This window comes from Pristiophorus japonicus, unplaced genomic scaffold (genome assembly GCF_044704955.1).
Source record: "Pristiophorus japonicus isolate sPriJap1 unplaced genomic scaffold, sPriJap1.hap1 HAP1_SCAFFOLD_29, whole genome shotgun sequence".
Classification (NCBI taxonomy): domain Eukaryota; kingdom Metazoa; phylum Chordata; class Chondrichthyes; family Pristiophoridae; genus Pristiophorus; species Pristiophorus japonicus.
Window position 1 is genome coordinate 7399302 of NW_027252668.1, and position 18298 is coordinate 7417599.

Below are 18298 nucleotides of genomic sequence, written 5' to 3' on the forward strand. Positions count from 1 at the left end.
TTTTTAAATACACGCTTTGTGAAATACTTCCATAAACACTGCATTGACCGGGAATCGAACCCGGGTCTCCCGCGTGGCAGGCGAGAATTCTACCCCTGAACCACCAATGCTCACATTACGAACACATTCAAGTTTAAAGATAGTGCAATTAGTGTTTAATTTTTGTTAATAAAAGGCGAAGAACAACAAAGCACCTCATATTCTGAAGATAGAAACATAGAAACTTAGAAAGTAGGTGCAGGAGTAGGCCATTCGTCCCTTCCAGCCAGCACCACCATTCAATATGATCATGGCTGAGCATGCAACTTCCCTTCCCCTTCCTGATTTCTCTCCATGCCCCTTGATCACTTTAGCCGTAAGGGCCATATCTCACTCTCTTTTGAGTATATCTATCCAACTGGCTTCCACATCTTTCTGTGGTACAGAATTCCATAGGTTCACAATGATCTGAGTGAAGAAGATTCTCCTCGTGTCGGTCCTAAATGGTTTACACTTTATCCTAAGACAGTGACCGCTGGTACTGGGCTTCCTTTATTCGGACTGCGGGAACCTTTTTACGCCATCAAACCTGTCCATTCCCGACCAAATTTTAAATGTTTCTATGAGCTCCCCTCTCATTCTTCTAAATTCCAGCGAGTATAAGCCTAGTCGATCCAGTCTTTCTTCATGTCTGTCCTGCCATCCCTGGAATCAATCTGGTGAATATTCGCTACACTCCCTCAAAAGCAAGAATGTCCTTCCTCAGATTAGATGATCATAACTGCACACAATACTCAAGGTCTGGTCTCAGCAAGGTGCTGTACAAGTCTCCATGCTCCGATACCCTAATCTCCTCGCTATGAAGGCCAGCATGACATTTGGCTTCCTTTACTGCATGCTGTACCTGTATGTATGAATGACTTCAACGACTGATGTCCCAAAATACCCAGGTCTCAATACCCCTCCGCTTTTACAAATGGGTCAACATTCAGATAACATTCTACCTTCAAGGTTTTGCCACCAAAGTGGATAAACTCACACTTATCTTCATTATATGGCATCTGCCATCCACCTAATCTGTCCAATTCCGCTGCAGCCTCCTAGCAGCTCGCACTGCAACCCAGCTTGGTGTGATTTGCAAAGTTGGAGATATTACATTGATGGAATTATTGAAAATCGCCACAGCTCGAGGAAACGGTACCGCCGCTCCTTTCTGCTCCTCCTTATTAAACTGCCGCCCAGACTTGCTCCCGCTCTTTCAACACCCGCTCATCTCTGCTGCCGTGCTGCAAACAGCCACTCCTGTGTGTCTCGCTTTTTAAATTGCTGCTTCCCTCTGCTCGTGTTATTTGAAAAATAACTCAAATCCTTTACTCCCTCACGTTACAAGCGATCCTCACTGCTCCCGCTCTTTATACCGAAGGATATCTGTGCCCCCGCTCATTTAACAGCCGCTCCTCTCTGTGTACGCTCTTGAAACAGTCGGGAAGTTTAATTTTTAAATACACGCTTTGTGAAATACTTCCATAAACACTGCATTGACCGGGAATCGAACCCGGGTCTCCCGCGTGGCAGGCGAGAATTCTACCCCTGAACCACCAATGCTCACATTACGAACACATTCAAGTTTAAAGATAGTGCAATTAGTGTTTAATTTTTGTTAATAAAAGGCGAAGAACAACAAAGCACCTCATATTCTGAAGATAGAAACATAGAAACTTAGAAAGTAGGTGCAGGAGTAGGCCATTCGTCCCTTCCAGCCAGCACCACCATTCAATATGATCATGGCTGAGCATGCAACTTCCCTTCCCCTTCCTGATTTCTCTCCATGCCCCTTGATCACTTTAGCCGTAAGGGCCATATCTCACTCTCTTTTGAGTATATCTATCCAACTGGCTTCCACATCTTTCTGTGGTACAGAATTCCACAGGTTCACAATGATCTGAGTGAAGAAGATTCTCCTCGTGTCGGTCCTAAATGGTTTACACTTTATCCTAAGACAGTGACCGCTGGTACTGGGCTTCCTTTATTCGGACTGCGGGAACCTTTTTACGCCATCAAACCTGTCCATTCCCGACCAAATTTTAAATGTTTCTATGAGCTCCCCTCTCATTCTTCTAAATTCCAGCGAGTATAAGCCTAGTCGATCCAGTCTTTCTTCATGTCTGTCCTGCCATCCCTGGAATCAATCTGGTGAATATTCGCTACACTCCCTCAAAAGCAAGAATGTCCTTCCTCAGATTAGATGATCATAACTGCACACAATACTCAAGGTCTGGTCTCAGCAAGGTGCTGTACAAGTCTCCATGCTCCGATACCCTAATCTCCTCGCTATGAAGGCCAGCATGACATTTGGCTTCCTTTACTGCATGCTGTACCTGTATGTATGAATGACTTCAACGACTGATGTCCCAAAATACCCAGGTCTCAATACCCCTCCGCTTTTACAAATGGGTCAACATTCAGATAACATTCTACCTTCAAGGTTTTGCCACCAAAGTGGATAAACTCACACTTATCTTCATTATATGGCATCTGCCATCCACCTAATCTGTCCAATTCCGCTGCAGCCTCCTAGCAGCTCGCACTGCAACCCAGCTTGGTGTGATTTGCAAAGTTGGAGATATTACATTGATGGAATTATTGAAAATCGCCACAGCTCGAGGAAACGGTACCGCCGCTCCTTTCTGCTCCTCCTTATTAAACTGCCGCCCAGACTTGCTCCCGCTCTTTCAACACCCGCTCATCTCTGCTGCCGTGCTGCAAACAGCCACTCCTGTGTGTCTCGCTTTTTAAATTGCTGCTTCCCTCTGCTCGTGTTATTTGAAAAATAACTCAAATCCTTTACTCCCTCACGTTACAAGCGATCCTCACTGCTCCCGCTCTTTATACCGAAGGATATCTGTGCCCCCGCTCATTTAACAGCCGCTCCTCTCTGTGTACGCTCTTGAAACAGTCTGGGAAGTTTAATTTTTAAATACACGCTTTGTGAAATACTTCCATAAACACTGCATTGTCCGGGAATCGAACCCGGGTCTCCCGCGTGGCAGGCGAGAATTCTACCCCTGAACCACCAATGCTCACATTACGAACACATTCAAGTTTAAAGATAGTGCAATTAGTGTTTAATTTTTGTTAATAAAAGGCGAAGAACAACAAAGCACCTCATATTCTGAAGATAGAAACATAGAAACTTAGAAAGTAGGTGCAGGAGTAGGCCATTCGTCCCTTCCAGCCAGCACCACCATTCAATATGATCATGGCTGAGCATGCAACTTCCCTTCCCCTTCCTGATTTCTCTCCATGCCCCTTGATCACTTTAGCCGTAAGGGCCATATCTCACTCTCTTTTGAGTATATCTATCCAACTGGCTTCCACATCTTTCTGTGGTACAGAATTCCACAGGTTCACAATGATCTGAGTGAAGAAGATTCTCCTCGTGTCGGTCCTAAATGGTTTACACTTTATCCTAAGACAGTGACCGCTGGTACTGGGCTTCCTTTATTCGGACTGCGGGAACCTTTTTACGCCATCAAACCTGTCCATTCCCGACCAAATTTTAAATGTTTCTATGAGCTCCCCTCTCATTCTTCTAAATTCCAGCGAGTATAAGCCTAGTCGATCCAGTCTTTCTTCATGTCAGTCCTGCCATCCCTGGAATCAATCTGGTGAATATTCGCTACACTCCCTCAAAAGCAAGAATGTCCTTCCTCAGATTAGATGATCATAACTGCACACAATACTCAAGGTCTGGTCTCAGCAAGGTGCTGTACAAGTCTCCATGCTCCGATACCCTAATCTCCTCGCTATGAAGGCCAGCATGACATTTGGCTTCCTTTACTGCATGCTGTACCTGTATGTATGAATGACTTCAACGACTGATGTCCCAAAATACCCAGGTCTCAATACCCCTCCGCTTTTACAAATCGGTCAACATTCAGATAACATTCTACCTTCAAGGTTTTGCCACCAAAGTGGATAAACTCACACTTATCTTCATTATATGGCATCTGCCATCCACCTAATCTGTCCAATTCCGCTGCAGCCTCCTAGCAGCTCGCACTGCAACCCAGCTTGGTGTGATTTGCAAAGTTGGAGATATTACATTGATGGAATTATTGAAAATCGCCACAGCTCGAGGAAACGGTACCGCCGCTCCTTTCTGCTCCTCCTTATTAAACTGCCGCCCAGACTTGCTCCCGCTCTTTCAACACCCGCTCATCTCTGCTGCCGTGCTGCAAACAGCCACTCCTGTGTGTCTCGCTTTTTAAATTGCTGCTTCCCTCTGCTCGTGTTATTTGAAAAATAACTCAAATCCTTTACTCCCTCACGTTACAAGCGATCCTCACTGCTCCCGCTCTTTATACCGAAGGATATCTGTGCCCCCGCTCATTTAACAGCCGCTCCTCTCTGTGTACGCTCTTGAAACAGTCGGGAAGTTTAATTTTTAAATACACGCTTTGTGAAATACTTCCATAAACACTGCATTGACCGGGAATCGAACCCGGGTCTCCCGCGTGGCAGGCGAGAATTCTACCCCTGAACCACCAATGCTCACATTACGAACACATTCAAGTTTAAAGATAGTGCAATTAGTGTTTAATTTTTGTTAATAAAAGGCGAAGAACAACAAAGCACCTCATATTCTGAAGATAGAAACATAGAAACTTAGAAAGTAGGTGCAGGAGTAGGCCATTCGTCCCTTCCAGCCAGCACCACCATTCAATATGATCATGGCTGAGCATGCAACTTCACTTCCCCTTCCTGATTTCTCTCCATGCCCCTTGATCACTTTAGCCGTAAGGGCCATATCTCACTGTCTTTTGAGTATATCTATCCAACTGGCTTCCACATCTTTCTGTGGTACAGAATTCCACAGGTTCACAATGATCTGAGTGAAGAAGATGCTCCTCGTGTCGGTCCTAAATGGTTTACACTTTATCCTTAGACAGTGACCGCTGGTACTGGGCTTCCTTTATTCGGACTGCGGGAACCTTTTTACGCCATCAAACCTGTCCATTCCCGACCAAATTTTAAATGTTTCTATGAGCTCCCCTCTCATTCTTCTAAATTCCAGCGAGTATAAGCCTAGTCGATCCAGTCTTTCTTCATGTCTGTCCTGCCATCCCTGGAATCAATCTGATGAATATTCGCTACACTCCCTCAAAAGCAAGAATGTCCTTCCTCAGATTAGATGATCATAACTGCACACAATACTCAAGGTCTGGTCTCAGCAAGGTGCTGTACAAGTCTCTCTGCTCCGATACCCTAATCTCCTCGCTATGAAGGCCAGCATGACATTTGGCTTCCTTTACTGCATGCTGTACCTGTATGTATGAATGACTTCAACGACTGATGTCCCAAAATACCCAGGTCTCAATACCCCTCCGCTTTTACAAATCGGTCAACATTCAGATAACATTCTACCTTCAAGGTTTTGCCACCAAAGTGGATAAACTCACACTTATCTTCATTATATGGCATCTGCCATCCACCTAATCTGTCCAATTCCGCTGCAGCCTCCTAGCAGCTCGCACTGCAACCCAGCTTGGTGTGATTTGCAAAGTTGGAGATATTACATTGATGGAATTATTGAAAATCGCCACAGCTCGAGGAAACGGTACCGCCGCTCCTTTCTGCTCCTCCTTATTAAACTGCCGCCCAGACTTGCTCCCGCTCTTTCAACACCCGCTCATCTCTGCTGCCGTGCTGCAAACAGCCACTCCTGTGTGTCTCGCTTTTTAAATTGCTGCTTCCCTCTGCTCGTGCTATTTGAAAAATAACTCAAATCCTTTACTCCCTCACGTTACAAGCGATCCTCACTGCTCCCGCTCTTTATACCGAAGGATATCTGTGCCCCCGCTCATTTAACAGCCGCTCCTCTCTGTGTACGCTCTTGAAACAGTCGGGAAGTTTAATTTTTAAATACACGCTTTGTGAAATACTTCCATAAACACTGCATTGACCGGGAATCGAACCCGGGTCTCCCGCGTGGCAGGCGAGAATTCTACCCCTGAACCACCAATGCTCACATTACGAACACATTCAAGTTTAAAGATAGTGCAATTAGTGTTTAATTTTTGTTAATAAAAGGCGAAGAACAACAAAGCACCTCATATTCTGAAGATAGAAACATAGAAACTTAGAAAGTAGGTGCAGGAGTAGGCCATTCGTCCCTTCCAGCCAGCACCACCATTCAATATGATCATGGCTGAGCATGCAACTTCCCTTCCCCTTCCTGATTTCTCTCCATGCCCCTTGATCACTTTAGCCGTAAGGGCCATATCTCACTCTCTTTTGAGTATATCTATCCAACTGGCTTCCACATCTTTCTGTGGTACAGAATTCCACAGGTTCACAATGATCTGAGTGAAGAAGATTCTCCTCGTGTCGGTCCTAAATGGTTTACACTTTATCCTAAGACAGTGACCGCTGGTACTGGGCTTCCTTTATTCGGACTGCGGGAACCTTTTTACGCCATCAAACCTGTCCATTCCCGACCAAATTTTAAATGTTTCTATGAGCTCCCCTCTCATTCTTCTAAATTCCAGCGAGTATAAGCCTAGTCGATCCAGTCTTTCTTCATGTCTGTCCTGCCATCCCTGGAATCAATCTGGTGAATATTCGCTACACTCCCTCAAAAGCAAGAATGTCCTTCCTCAGATTAGATGATCATAACTGCACACAATACTCAAGGTCTGGTCTCAGCAAGGTGCTGCACAAGTCTCCATGCTCCGATACCCTAATCTCCTCGCTATGAAGGCCAGCATGACATTTGGCTTCCTTTACTGCATGCTGTACCTGTATGTATGAATGACTTCAACGACTGATGTCCCAAAATACCCAGGTCTCAATACCCCTCCGCTTTTACAAATGGGTCAACATTCAGATAACATTCTACCTTCAAGGTTTTGCCACCAAAGTGGATAAACTCACACTTATCTTCATTATATGGCATCTGCCATCCACCTAATCTGTCCAATTCCGCTGCAGCCTCCTAGCAGCTCGCACTGCAACCCAGCTTGGTGTGATTTGCAAAGTTGGAGATATTACATTGATGGAATTATTGAAAATCGCCACAGCTCGAGGAAACGGTACCGCCGCTCCTTTCTGCTCCTCCTTATTAAACTGCCGCCCAGACTTGCTCCCGCTCTTTCAACACCCGCTCATCTCTGCTGCCGTGCTGCAAACAGCCACTCCTGTGTGTCTCGCTTTTTAAATTGCTGCTTCCCTCTGCTCGTGTTATTTGAAAAATAACTCAAATCCTTTACTCCCTCACGTTACAAGCGATCCTCACTGCTCCCGCTCTTTATACCGAAGGATATCTGTGCCCCCGCTCATTTAACAGCCGCTCCTCTCTGTGTACGCTCTTGAAACAGTCTGGGAAGTTTAATTTTTAAATACACGCTTTGTGAAATACTTCCATAAACACTGCATTGTCCGGGAATCGAACCCGGGTCTCCCGCGTGGCAGGCGAGAATTCTACCCCTGAACCACCAATGCTCACATTACGAACGCATTCAAGTTTAAAGATAGTGCAATTAGTGTTTAATTTTTGTTAATAAAAGGCGAAGAACAACAAAGCACCTCATATTCTGAAGATAGAAACATAGAAACTTAGAAAGTAGGTGCAGGAGTAGGCCATTCGTCCCTTCCAGCCAGCACCACCATTCAATATGATCATGGCTGAGCATGCAACTTCCCTTCCCCTTCCTGATTTCTCTCCATGCCCCTTGATCACTTTAGCCGTAAGGGCCATATCTCACTCTCTTTTGAGTATATCTATCCAACTGGCTTCCACATCTTTCTGTGGTACAGAATTCCACAGGTTCACAATGATCTGAGTGAAGAAGATTCTCCTCGTGTCGGTCCTAAATGGTTTACACTTTATCCTAAGACAGTGACCGCTGGTACTGGGCTTCCTTTATTCGGACTGCGGGAACCTTTTTACGCCATCAAACCTGTCCATTCCCGACCAAATTTTAAATGTTTCTATGAGCTCCCCTCTCATTCTTCTAAATTCCAGCGAGTATAAGCCTAGTCGATCCAGTCTTTCTTCATGTCTGTCCTGCCATCCCTGGAATCAATCTGGTGAATATTCGCTACACTCCCTCAAAAGCAAGAATGTCCTTCCTCAGATTAGATGATCATAACTGCACACAATACTCAAGGTCTGGTCTCAGCAAGGTGCTGTACAAGTCTCCATGCTCCGATACCCTAATCTCCTCGCTATGAAGGCCAGCATGACATTTGGCTTCCTTTACTGCATGCTGTACCTGTATGTATGAATGACTTCAACGACTGATGTCCCAAAATACCCAGGTCTCAATACCCCTCCGCTTTTACAAATGGGTCAACATTCAGATAACATTCTACCTTCAAGGTTTTGCCACCAAAGTGGATAAACTCACACTTATCTTCATTATATGGCATCTGCCATCCACCTAATCTGTCCAATTCCGCTGCAGCCTCCTAGCAGCTCGCACTGCAACCCAGCTTGGTGTGATTTGCAAAGTTGGAGATATTACATTGATGGAATTATTGAAAATCGCCACAGCTCGAGGAAACGGTACCGCCGCTCCTTTCTGCTCCTCCTTATTAAACTGCCGCCCAGACTTGCTCCCGCTCTTTCAACACCCGCTCATCTCTGCTGCCGTGCTGCAAACAGCCACTCCTGTGTGTCTCGCTTTTTAAATTGCTGCTTCCCTCTGCTCGTGTTATTTGAAAAATAACTCAAATCCTTTACTCCCTCACGTTACAAGCGATCCTCACTGCTCCCGCTCTTTATACCGAAGGATATCTGTGCCCCCGCTCATTTAACAGCCGCTCCTCTCTGTGTACGCTCTTGAAACAGTCTGGGAAGTTTAATTTTTAAATACACGCTTTGTGAAATACTTCCATAAACACTGCATTGTCCGGGAATCGAACCCGGGTCTCCCGCGTGGCAGGCGAGAATTCTACCCCTGAACCACCAATGCTCACATTACGAACACATTCAAGTTTAAAGATAGTGCAATTAGTGTTTAATTTTTGTTAATAAAAGGCGAAGAACAACAAAGCACCTCATATTCTGAAGATAGAAACATAGAAACTTAGAAAGTAGGTGCAGGAGTAGGCCATTCGTCCCTTCCAGCCAGCACCACCATTCAATATGATCATGGCTGAGCATGCAACTTCCCTTCCCCTTCCTGATTTCTCTCCATGCCCCTTGATCACTTTAGCCGTAAGGGCCATATCTCACTCTCTTTTGAGTATATCTATCCAACTGGCTTCCACATCTTTCTGTGGTACAGAATTCCACAGGTTCACAATGATCTGAGTGAAGAAGATTCTCCTCGTGTCGGTCCTAAATGGTTTACACTTTATCCTAAGACAGTGACCGCTGGTACTGGGCTTCCTTTATTCGGACTGCGGGAACCTTTTTACGCCATCAAACCTGTCCATTCCCGACCAAATTTTAAATGTTTCTATGAGCTCCCCTCTCATTCTTCTAAATTCCAGCGAGTATAAGCCTAGTCGATCCAGTCTTTCTTCATGTCTGTCCTGCCATCCCTGGAATCAATCTGGTGAATATTCGCTACACTCCCTCAAAAGCAAGAATGTCCTTCCTCAGATTAGATGATCATAACTGCACACAATACTCAAGGTCTGGTCTCAGCAAGGTGCTGTACAAGTCTCCATGCTCCGATACCCTAATCTCCTCGCTATGAAGGCCAGCATGACATTTGGCTTCCTTTACTGCATGCTGTACCTGTATGTATGAATGACTTCAACGACTGATGTCCCAAAATACCCAGGTCTCAATACCCCTCCGCTTTTACAAATGGGTCAACATTCAGATAACATTCTACCTTCAAGGTTTTGCCACCAAAGTGGATAAACTCACACTTATCTTCATTATATGGCATCTGCCATCCACCTAATCTGTCCAATTCCGCTGCAGCCTCCTAGCAGCTCGCACTGCAACCCAGCTTGGTGTGATTTGCAAAGTTGGAGATATTACATTGATGGAATTATTGAAAATCGCCACAGCTCGAGGAAACGGTACCGCCGCTCCTTTCTGCTCCTCCTTATTAAACTGCCGCCCAGACTTGCTCCCGCTCTTTCAACACCCGCTCATCTCTGCTGCCGTGCTGCAAACAGCCACTCCTGTGTGTCTCGCTTTTTAAATTGCTGCTTCCCTCTGCTCGTGTTATTTGAAAAATAACTCAAATCCTTTACTCCCTCACGTTACAAGCGATCCTCACTGCTCCCGCTCTTTATACCGAAGGATATCTGTGCCCCCGCTCATTTAACAGCCGCTCCTCTCTGTGTACGCTCTTGAAACAGTCTGGGAAGTTTAATTTTTAAATACACGCTTTGTGAAATACTTCCATAAACACTGCATTGTCCGGGACTCGAACCCGGGTCTCCCGCGTGGCAGGCGAGAATTCTACCCCTGAACCACCAATGCTCACATTACGAACACATTCAAGTTTAAAGATAGTGCAATTAGTGTTTAATTTTTGTTAATAAAAGGCGAAGAACAACAAAGCACCTCATATTCTGAAGATAGAAACATAGAAACTTAGAAAGTAGGTGCAGGAGTAGGCCATTCGTCCCTTCCAGCCAGCACCACCATTCAATATGATCATGGCTGAGCATGCAACTTCCCTTCCCCTTCCTGATTTCTCTCCATGCCCCTTGATCACTTTAGCCGTAAGGGCCATATCTCACTCTCTTTTGAGTATATCTATCCAACTGGCTTCCACATCTTTCTGTGGTACAGAATTCCACAGGTTCACAATGATCTGAGTGAAGAAGATGCTCCTCGTGTCGGTCCTAAATGGTTTACACTTTATCCTTAGACAGTGACCGCTGGTACTGGGCTTCCTTTATTCGGACTGCGGGAACCTTTTTACGCCATCAAACCTGTCCATTCCCGACCAAATTTTAAATGTTTCTATGAGCTCCCCTCTCATTCTTCTAAATTCCAGCGAGTATAAGCCTAGTCGATCCAGTCTTTCTTCATGTCTGTCCTGCCATCCCTGGAATCAATCTGATGAATATTCGCTACACTCCCTCAAAAGCAAGAATGTCCTTCCTCAGATTAGATGATCATAACTGCACACAATACTCAAGGTCTGGTCTCAGCAAGGTGCTGTACAAGTCTCTCTGCTCCGATACCCTAATCTCCTCGCTATGAAGGCCAGCATGACATTTGGCTTCCTTTACTGCATGCTGTACCTGTATGTATGAATGACTTCAACGACTGATGTCCCAAAATACCCAGGTCTCAATACCCCTCCGCTTTTGCAAATCGGTCAACATTCAGATAACATTCTACCTTCAAGGTTTTGCCACCAAAGTGGATAAACTCACACTTATCTTCATTATATGGCATCTGCCATCCACCTAATCTGTCCAATTCCGCTGCAGCCTCCTAGCAGCTCGCACTGCAACCCAGCTTGGTGTGATTTGCAAAGTTGGAGATATTACATTGATGGAATTATTGAAAATCGCCACGGCTCGAGGAAACGGTACCGCCGCTCCTTTCTGCTCCTCCTTATTAAACTGCCGCCCAGACTTGCTCCCGCTCTTTCAACACCCGCTCATCTCTGCTGCCGTGCTGCAAACAGCCACTCCTGTGTGTCTCGCTTTTTAAATTGCTGCTTCCCTCTGCTCGTGCTATTTGAAAAATAACTCAAATCCTTTACTCCCTCACGTTACAAGCGATCCTCACTGCTCCCGCTCTTTATACCGAAGGATATCTGTGCCCCCGCTCATTTAACAGCCGCTCCTCTCTGTGTACGCTCTTGAAACAGTCGGGAAGTTTAATTTTTAAATACACGCTTTGTGAAATACTTCCATAAACACTGCATTGACCGGGAATCGAACCCGGGTCTCCCGCGTGGCAGGCGAGAATTCTACCCCTGAACCACCAATGCTCACATTACGAACACATTCAAGTTTAAAGATAGTGCAATTAGTGTTTAATTTTTGTTAATAAAAGGCGAAGAACAACAAAGCACCTCATATTCTGAAGATAGAAACATAGAAACTTAGAAAGTAGGTGCAGGAGTAGGCCATTCGTCCCTTCCAGCCAGCACCACCATTCAATATGATCATGGCTGAGCATGCAACTTCCCTTCCCCTTCCTGATTTCTCTCCATGCCCCTTGATCACTTTAGCCGTAAGGGCCATATCTCACTCTCTTTTGAGTATATCTATCCAACTGGCTTCCACATCTTTCTGTGGTACAGAATTCCATAGGTTCACAATGATCTGAGTGAAGAAGATTCTCCTCGTGTCGGTCCTAAATGGTTTACACTTTATCCTAAGACAGTGACCGCTGGTACTGGGCTTCCTTTATTCGGACTGCGGGAACCTTTTTACGCCATCAAACCTGTCCATTCCCGACCAAATTTTAAATGTTTCTATGAGCTCCCCTCTCATTCTTCTAAATTCCAGCGAGTATAAGCCTAGTCGATCCAGTCTTTCTTCATGTCTGTCCTGCCATCCCTGGAATCAATCTGGTGAATATTCGCTACACTCCCTCAAAAGCAAGAATGTCCTTCCTCAGATTAGATGATCATAACTGCACACAATACTCAAGGTCTGGTCTCAGCAAGGTGCTGTACAAGTCTCCATGCTCCGATACCCTAATCTCCTCGCTATGAAGGCCAGCATGACATTTGGCTTCCTTTACTGCATGCTGTACCTGTATGTATGAATGACTTCAACGACTGATGTCCCAAAATACCCAGGTCTCAATACCCCTCCGCTTTTACAAATGGGTCAACATTCAGATAACATTCTACCTTCAAGGTTTTGCCACCAAAGTGGATAAACTCACACTTATCTTCATTATATGGCATCTGCCATCCACCTAATCTGTCCAATTCCGCTGCAGCCTCCTAGCAGCTCGCACTGCAACCCAGCTTGGTGTGATTTGCAAAGTTGGAGATATTACATTGATGGAATTATTGAAAATCGCCACAGCTCGAGGAAACGGTACCGCCGCTCCTTTCTGCTCCTCCTTATTAAACTGCCGCCCAGACTTGCTCCCGCTCTTTCAACACCCGCTCATCTCTGCTGCCGTGCTGCAAACAGCCACTCCTGTGTGTCTCGCTTTTTAAATTGCTGCTTCCCTCTGCTCGTGTTATTTGAAAAATAACTCAAATCCTTTACTCCCTCACGTTACAAGCGATCCTCACTGCTCCCGCTCTTTATACCGAAGGATATCTGTGCCCCCGCTCATTTAACAGCCGCTCCTCTCTGTGTACGCTCTTGAAACAGTCGGGAAGTTTAATTTTTAAATACACGCTTTGTGAAATACTTCCATAAACACTGCATTGACCGGGAATCGAACCCGGGTCTCCCGCGTGGCAGGCGAGAATTCTACCCCTGAACCACCAATGCTCACATTACGAACACATTCAAGTTTAAAGATAGTGCAATTAGTGTTTAATTTTTGTTAATAAAAGGCGAAGAACAACAAAGCACCTCATATTCTGAAGATAGAAACATAGAAACTTAGAAAGTAGGTGCAGGAGTAGGCCATTCGTCCCTTCCAGCCAGCACCACCATTCAATATGATCATGGCTGAGCATGCAACTTCCCTTCCCCTTCCTGATTTCTCTCCATGCCCCTTGATCACTTTAGCCGTAAGGGCCATATCTCACTCTCTTTTGAGTATATCTATCCAACTGGCTTCCACATCTTTCTGTGGTACAGAATTCCACAGGTTCACAATGATCTGAGTGAAGAAGATTCTCCTCGTGTCGGTCCTAAATGGTTTACACTTTATCCTAAGACAGTGACCGCTGGTACTGGGCTTCCTTTATTCGGACTGCGGGAACCTTTTTACGCCATCAAACCTGTCCATTCCCGACCAAATTTTAAATGTTTCTATGAGCTCCCCTCTCATTCTTCTAAATTCCAGCGAGTATAAGCCTAGTCGATCCAGTCTTTCTTCATGTCTGTCCTGCCATCCCTGGAATCAATCTGGTGAATATTCGCTACACTCCCTCAAAAGCAAGAATGTCCTTCCTCAGATTAGATGATCATAACTGCACACAATACTCAAGGTCTGGTCTCAGCAAGGTGCTGTACAAGTCTCTCTGCTCCGATACCCTAATCTCCTCGCTATGAAGGCCAGCATGACATTTGGCTTCCTTTACTGCATGCTGTACCTGTATGTATGAATGACTTCAACGACTGATGTCCCAAAATACCCAGGTCTCAATACCCCTCCGCTTTTGCAAATCGGTCAACATTCAGATAACATTCTACCTTCAAGGTTTTGCCACCAAAGTGGATAAACTCACACTTATCTTCATTATATGGCATCTGCCATCCACCTAATCTGTCCAATTCCGCTGCAGCCTCCTAGCAGCTCGCACTGCAACCCAGCTTGGTGTGATTTGCAAAGTTGGAGATATTACATTGATGGAATTATTGAAAATCGCCACGGCTCGAGGAAACGGTACCGCCGCTCCTTTCTGCTCCTCCTTATTAAACTGCCGCCCAGACTTGCTCCCGCTCTTTCAACACCCGCTCATCTCTGCTGCCGTGCTGCAAACAGCCACTCCTGTGTGTCTCGCTTTTTAAATTGCTGCTTCCCTCTGCTCGTGCTATTTGAAAAATAACTCAAATCCTTTACTCCCTCACGTTACAAGCGATCCTCACTGCTCCCGCTCTTTATACCGAAGGATATCTGTGCCCCCGCTCATTTAACAGCCGCTCCTCTCTGTGTACGCTCTTGAAACAGTCGGGAAGTTTAATTTTTAAATACACGCTTTGTGAAATACTTCCATAAACACTGCATTGACCGGGAATCGAACCCGGGTCTCCCGCGTGGCAGGCGAGAATTCTACCCCTGAACCACCAATGCTCACATTACGAACACATTCAAGTTTAAAGATAGTGCAATTAGTGTTTAATTTTTGTTAATAAAAGGCGAAGAACAACAAAGCACCTCATATTCTGAAGATAGAAACATAGAAACTTAGAAAGTAGGTGCAGGAGTAGGCCATTCGTCCCTTCCAGCCAGCACCACCATTCAATATGATCATGGCTGAGCATGCAACTTCCCTTCCCCTTCCTGATTTCTCTCCATGCCCCTTGATCACTTTAGCCGTAAGGGCCATATCTCACTCTCTTTTGAGTATATCTATCCAACTGGCTTCCACATCTTTCTGTGGTACAGAATTCCATAGGTTCACAATGATCTGAGTGAAGAAGATTCTCCTCGTGTCGGTCCTAAATGGTTTACACTTTATCCTAAGACAGTGACCGCTGGTACTGGGCTTCCTTTATTCGGACTGCGGGAACCTTTTTACGCCATCAAACCTGTCCATTCCCGACCAAATTTTAAATGTTTCTATGAGCTCCCCTCTCATTCTTCTAAATTCCAGCGAGTATAAGCCTAGTCGATCCAGTCTTTCTTCATGTCTGTCCTGCCATCCCTGGAATCAATCTGGTGAATATTCGCTACACTCCCTCAAAAGCAAGAATGTCCTTCCTCAGATTAGATGATCATAACTGCACACAATACTCAAGGTCTGGTCTCAGCAAGGTGCTGTACAAGTCTCCATGCTCCGATACCCTAATCTCCTCGCTATGAAGGCCAGCATGACATTTGGCTTCCTTTACTGCATGCTGTACCTGTATGTATGAATGACTTCAACGACTGATGTCCCAAAATACCCAGGTCTCAATACCCCTCCGCTTTTACAAATGGGTCAACATTCAGATAACATTCTACCTTCAAGGTTTTGCCACCAAAGTGGATAAACTCACACTTATCTTCATTATATGGCATCTGCCATCCACCTAATCTGTCCAATTCCGCTGCAGCCTCCTAGCAGCTCGCACTGCAACCCAGCTTGGTGTGATTTGCAAAGTTGGAGATATTACATTGATGGAATTATTGAAAATCGCCACAGCTCGAGGAAACGGTACCGCCGCTCCTTTCTGCTCCTCCTTATTAAACTGCCGCCCAGACTTGCTCCCGCTCTTTCAACACCCGCTCATCTCTGCTGCCGTGCTGCAAACAGCCACTCCTGTGTGTCTCGCTTTTTAAATTGCTGCTTCCCTCTGCTCGTGTTATTTGAAAAATAACTCAAATCCTTTACTCCCTCACGTTACAAGCGATCCTCACTGCTCCCGCTCTTTATACCGAAGGATATCTGTGCCCCCGCTCATTTAACAGCCGCTCCTCTCTGTGTACGCTCTTGAAACAGTCGGGAAGTTTAATTTTTAAATACACGCTTTGTGAAATACTTCCATAAACACTGCATTGACCGGGAATCGAACCCGGGTCTCCCGCGTGGCAGGCGAGAATTCTACCCCTGAACCACCAATGCTCACATTACGAACACATTCAAGTTTAAAGATAGTGCAATTAGTGTTTAATTTTTGTTAATAAAAGGCGAAGAACAACAAAGCACCTCATATTCTGAAGATAGAAACATAGAAACTTAGAAAGTAGGTGCAGGAGTAGGCCATTCGTCCCTTCCAGCCAGCACCACCATTCAATATGATCATGGCTGAGCATGCAACTTCCCTTCCCCTTCCTGATTTCTCTCCATGCCCCTTGATCACTTTAGCCGTAAGGGCCATATCTCACTCTCTTTTGAGTATATCTATCCAACTGGCTTCCACATCTTTCTGTGGTACAGAATTCCACAGGTTCACAATGATCTGAGTGAAGAAGATTCTCCTCGTGTCGGTCCTAAATGGTTTACACTTTATCCTAAGACAGTGACCGCTGGTACTGGGCTTCCTTTATTCGGACTGCGGGAACCTTTTTACGCCATCAAACCTGTCCATTCCCGACCAAATTTTAAATGTTTCTATGAGCTCCCCTCTCATTCTTCTAAATTCCAGCGAGTATAAGCCTAGTCGATCCAGTCTTTCTTCATGTCAGTCCTGCCATCCCTGGAATCAATCTGGTGAATATTCGCTACACTCCCTCAAAAGCAAGAATGTCCTTCCTCAGATTAGATGATCATAACTGCACACAATACTCAAGGTCTGGTCTCAGCAAGGTGCTGTACAAGTCTCCATGCTCCGATACCCTAATCTCCTCGCTATGAAGGCCAGCATGACATTTGGCTTCCTTTACTGCATGCTGTACCTGTATGTATGAATGACTTCAACGACTGATGTCCCAAAATACCCAGGTCTCAATACCCCTCCGCTTTTACAAATCGGTCAACATTCAGATAACATTCTACCTTCAAGGTTTTGCCACCAAAGTGGATAAACTCACACTTATCTTCATTATATGGCATCTGCCATCCACCTAATCTGTCCAATTCCGCTGCAGCCTCCTAGCAGCTCGCACTGCAACCCAGCTTGGTGTGATTTGCAAAGTTGGAGATATTACATTGATGGAATTATTGAAAATCGCCACAGCTCGAGGAAACGGTACCGCCGCTCCTTTCTGCTCCTCCTTATTAAACTGCCGCCCAGACTTGCTCCCGCTCTTTCAACACCCGCTCATCTCTGCTGCCGTGCTGCAAACAGCCACTCCTGTGTGTCTCGCTTTTTAAATTGCTGCTTCCCTCTGCTCGTGTTATTTGAAAAATAACTCAAATCCTTTACTCCCTCACGTTACAAGCGATCCTCACTGCTCCCGCTCTTTATACCGAAGGATATCTGTGCCCCCGCTCATTTAACAGCCGCTCCTCTCTGTGTACGCTCTTGAAACAGTCGGGAAGTTTAATTTTTAAATACACGCTTTGTGAAATACTTCCATAAACACTGCATTGACCGGGAATCGAACCCGGGTCTCCCGCGTGGCAGGCGAGAATTCTACCCCTGAACCACCAATGCTCACATTACGAACACATTCAAGTTTAAAGATAGTGCAATTAGTGTTTAATTTTTGTTAATAAAAGGCGAAGAACAACAAAGCACCTCATATTCTGAAGATAGAAACATAGAAACTTAGAAAGTAGGTGCAGGAGTAGGCCATTCGTCCCTTCCAGCCAGCACCACCATTCAATATGATCATGGCTGAGCATGCAACTTCACTTCCCCTTCCTGATTTCTCTCCATGCCCCTTGATCACTTTAGCCGTAAGGGCCATATCTCACTGTCTTTTGAGTATATCTATCCAACTGGCTTCCACATCTTTCTGTGGTACAGAATTCCACAGGTTCACAATGATCTGAGTGAAGAAGATGCTCCTCGTGTCGGTCCTAAATGGTTTACACTTTATCCTTAGACAGTGACCGCTGGTACTGGGCTTCCTTTATTCGGACTGCGGGAACCTTTTTACGCCATCAAACCTGTCCATTCCCGACCAAATTTTAAATGTTTCTATGAG

At 45.3% G+C, this 18298-nt stretch overlaps 1 protein-coding gene and 13 non-coding genes across 14 annotated transcripts in view; 1 reads left to right on the plus strand and 13 right to left on the minus strand.

The window, feature by feature from the left end:
* The window catches only part of LOC139248232 (zinc finger protein 84-like), a 1036220-nt gene that overhangs the window by 248427 nt on the left and 769495 nt on the right, over window positions 1–18298 (plus strand). The window lies entirely within an intron of this gene.
* Window positions 40–110, minus strand: trnag-gcc (transfer RNA glycine (anticodon GCC)). The gene has a single exon. It is a non-coding gene; the product is annotated as a tRNA-Gly (tRNA).
* Window positions 1514–1584, minus strand: trnag-gcc (transfer RNA glycine (anticodon GCC)). Its single transcript has one exon. It is a non-coding gene; the product is annotated as a tRNA-Gly (tRNA).
* On the minus strand, window positions 2989–3059 carry trnag-gcc (transfer RNA glycine (anticodon GCC)). The gene has a single exon. It is a non-coding gene; the product is annotated as a tRNA-Gly (tRNA).
* Window positions 4463–4533, minus strand: trnag-gcc (transfer RNA glycine (anticodon GCC)). Its single transcript has one exon. It is a non-coding gene; the product is annotated as a tRNA-Gly (tRNA).
* On the minus strand, window positions 5937–6007 carry trnag-gcc (transfer RNA glycine (anticodon GCC)). Its single transcript has one exon. It is a non-coding gene; the product is annotated as a tRNA-Gly (tRNA).
* trnag-gcc (transfer RNA glycine (anticodon GCC)) lies at window positions 7412–7482 on the minus strand. Its single transcript has one exon. It is a non-coding gene; the product is annotated as a tRNA-Gly (tRNA).
* Window positions 8887–8957, minus strand: trnag-gcc (transfer RNA glycine (anticodon GCC)). Its single transcript has one exon. It is a non-coding gene; the product is annotated as a tRNA-Gly (tRNA).
* trnag-gcc (transfer RNA glycine (anticodon GCC)) lies at window positions 10362–10432 on the minus strand. Its single transcript has one exon. It is a non-coding gene; the product is annotated as a tRNA-Gly (tRNA).
* On the minus strand, window positions 11836–11906 carry trnag-gcc (transfer RNA glycine (anticodon GCC)). Its single transcript has one exon. It is a non-coding gene; the product is annotated as a tRNA-Gly (tRNA).
* On the minus strand, window positions 13310–13380 carry trnag-gcc (transfer RNA glycine (anticodon GCC)). The gene has a single exon. It is a non-coding gene; the product is annotated as a tRNA-Gly (tRNA).
* Window positions 14784–14854, minus strand: trnag-gcc (transfer RNA glycine (anticodon GCC)). Its single transcript has one exon. It is a non-coding gene; the product is annotated as a tRNA-Gly (tRNA).
* trnag-gcc (transfer RNA glycine (anticodon GCC)) lies at window positions 16258–16328 on the minus strand. The gene has a single exon. It is a non-coding gene; the product is annotated as a tRNA-Gly (tRNA).
* On the minus strand, window positions 17732–17802 carry trnag-gcc (transfer RNA glycine (anticodon GCC)). Its single transcript has one exon. It is a non-coding gene; the product is annotated as a tRNA-Gly (tRNA).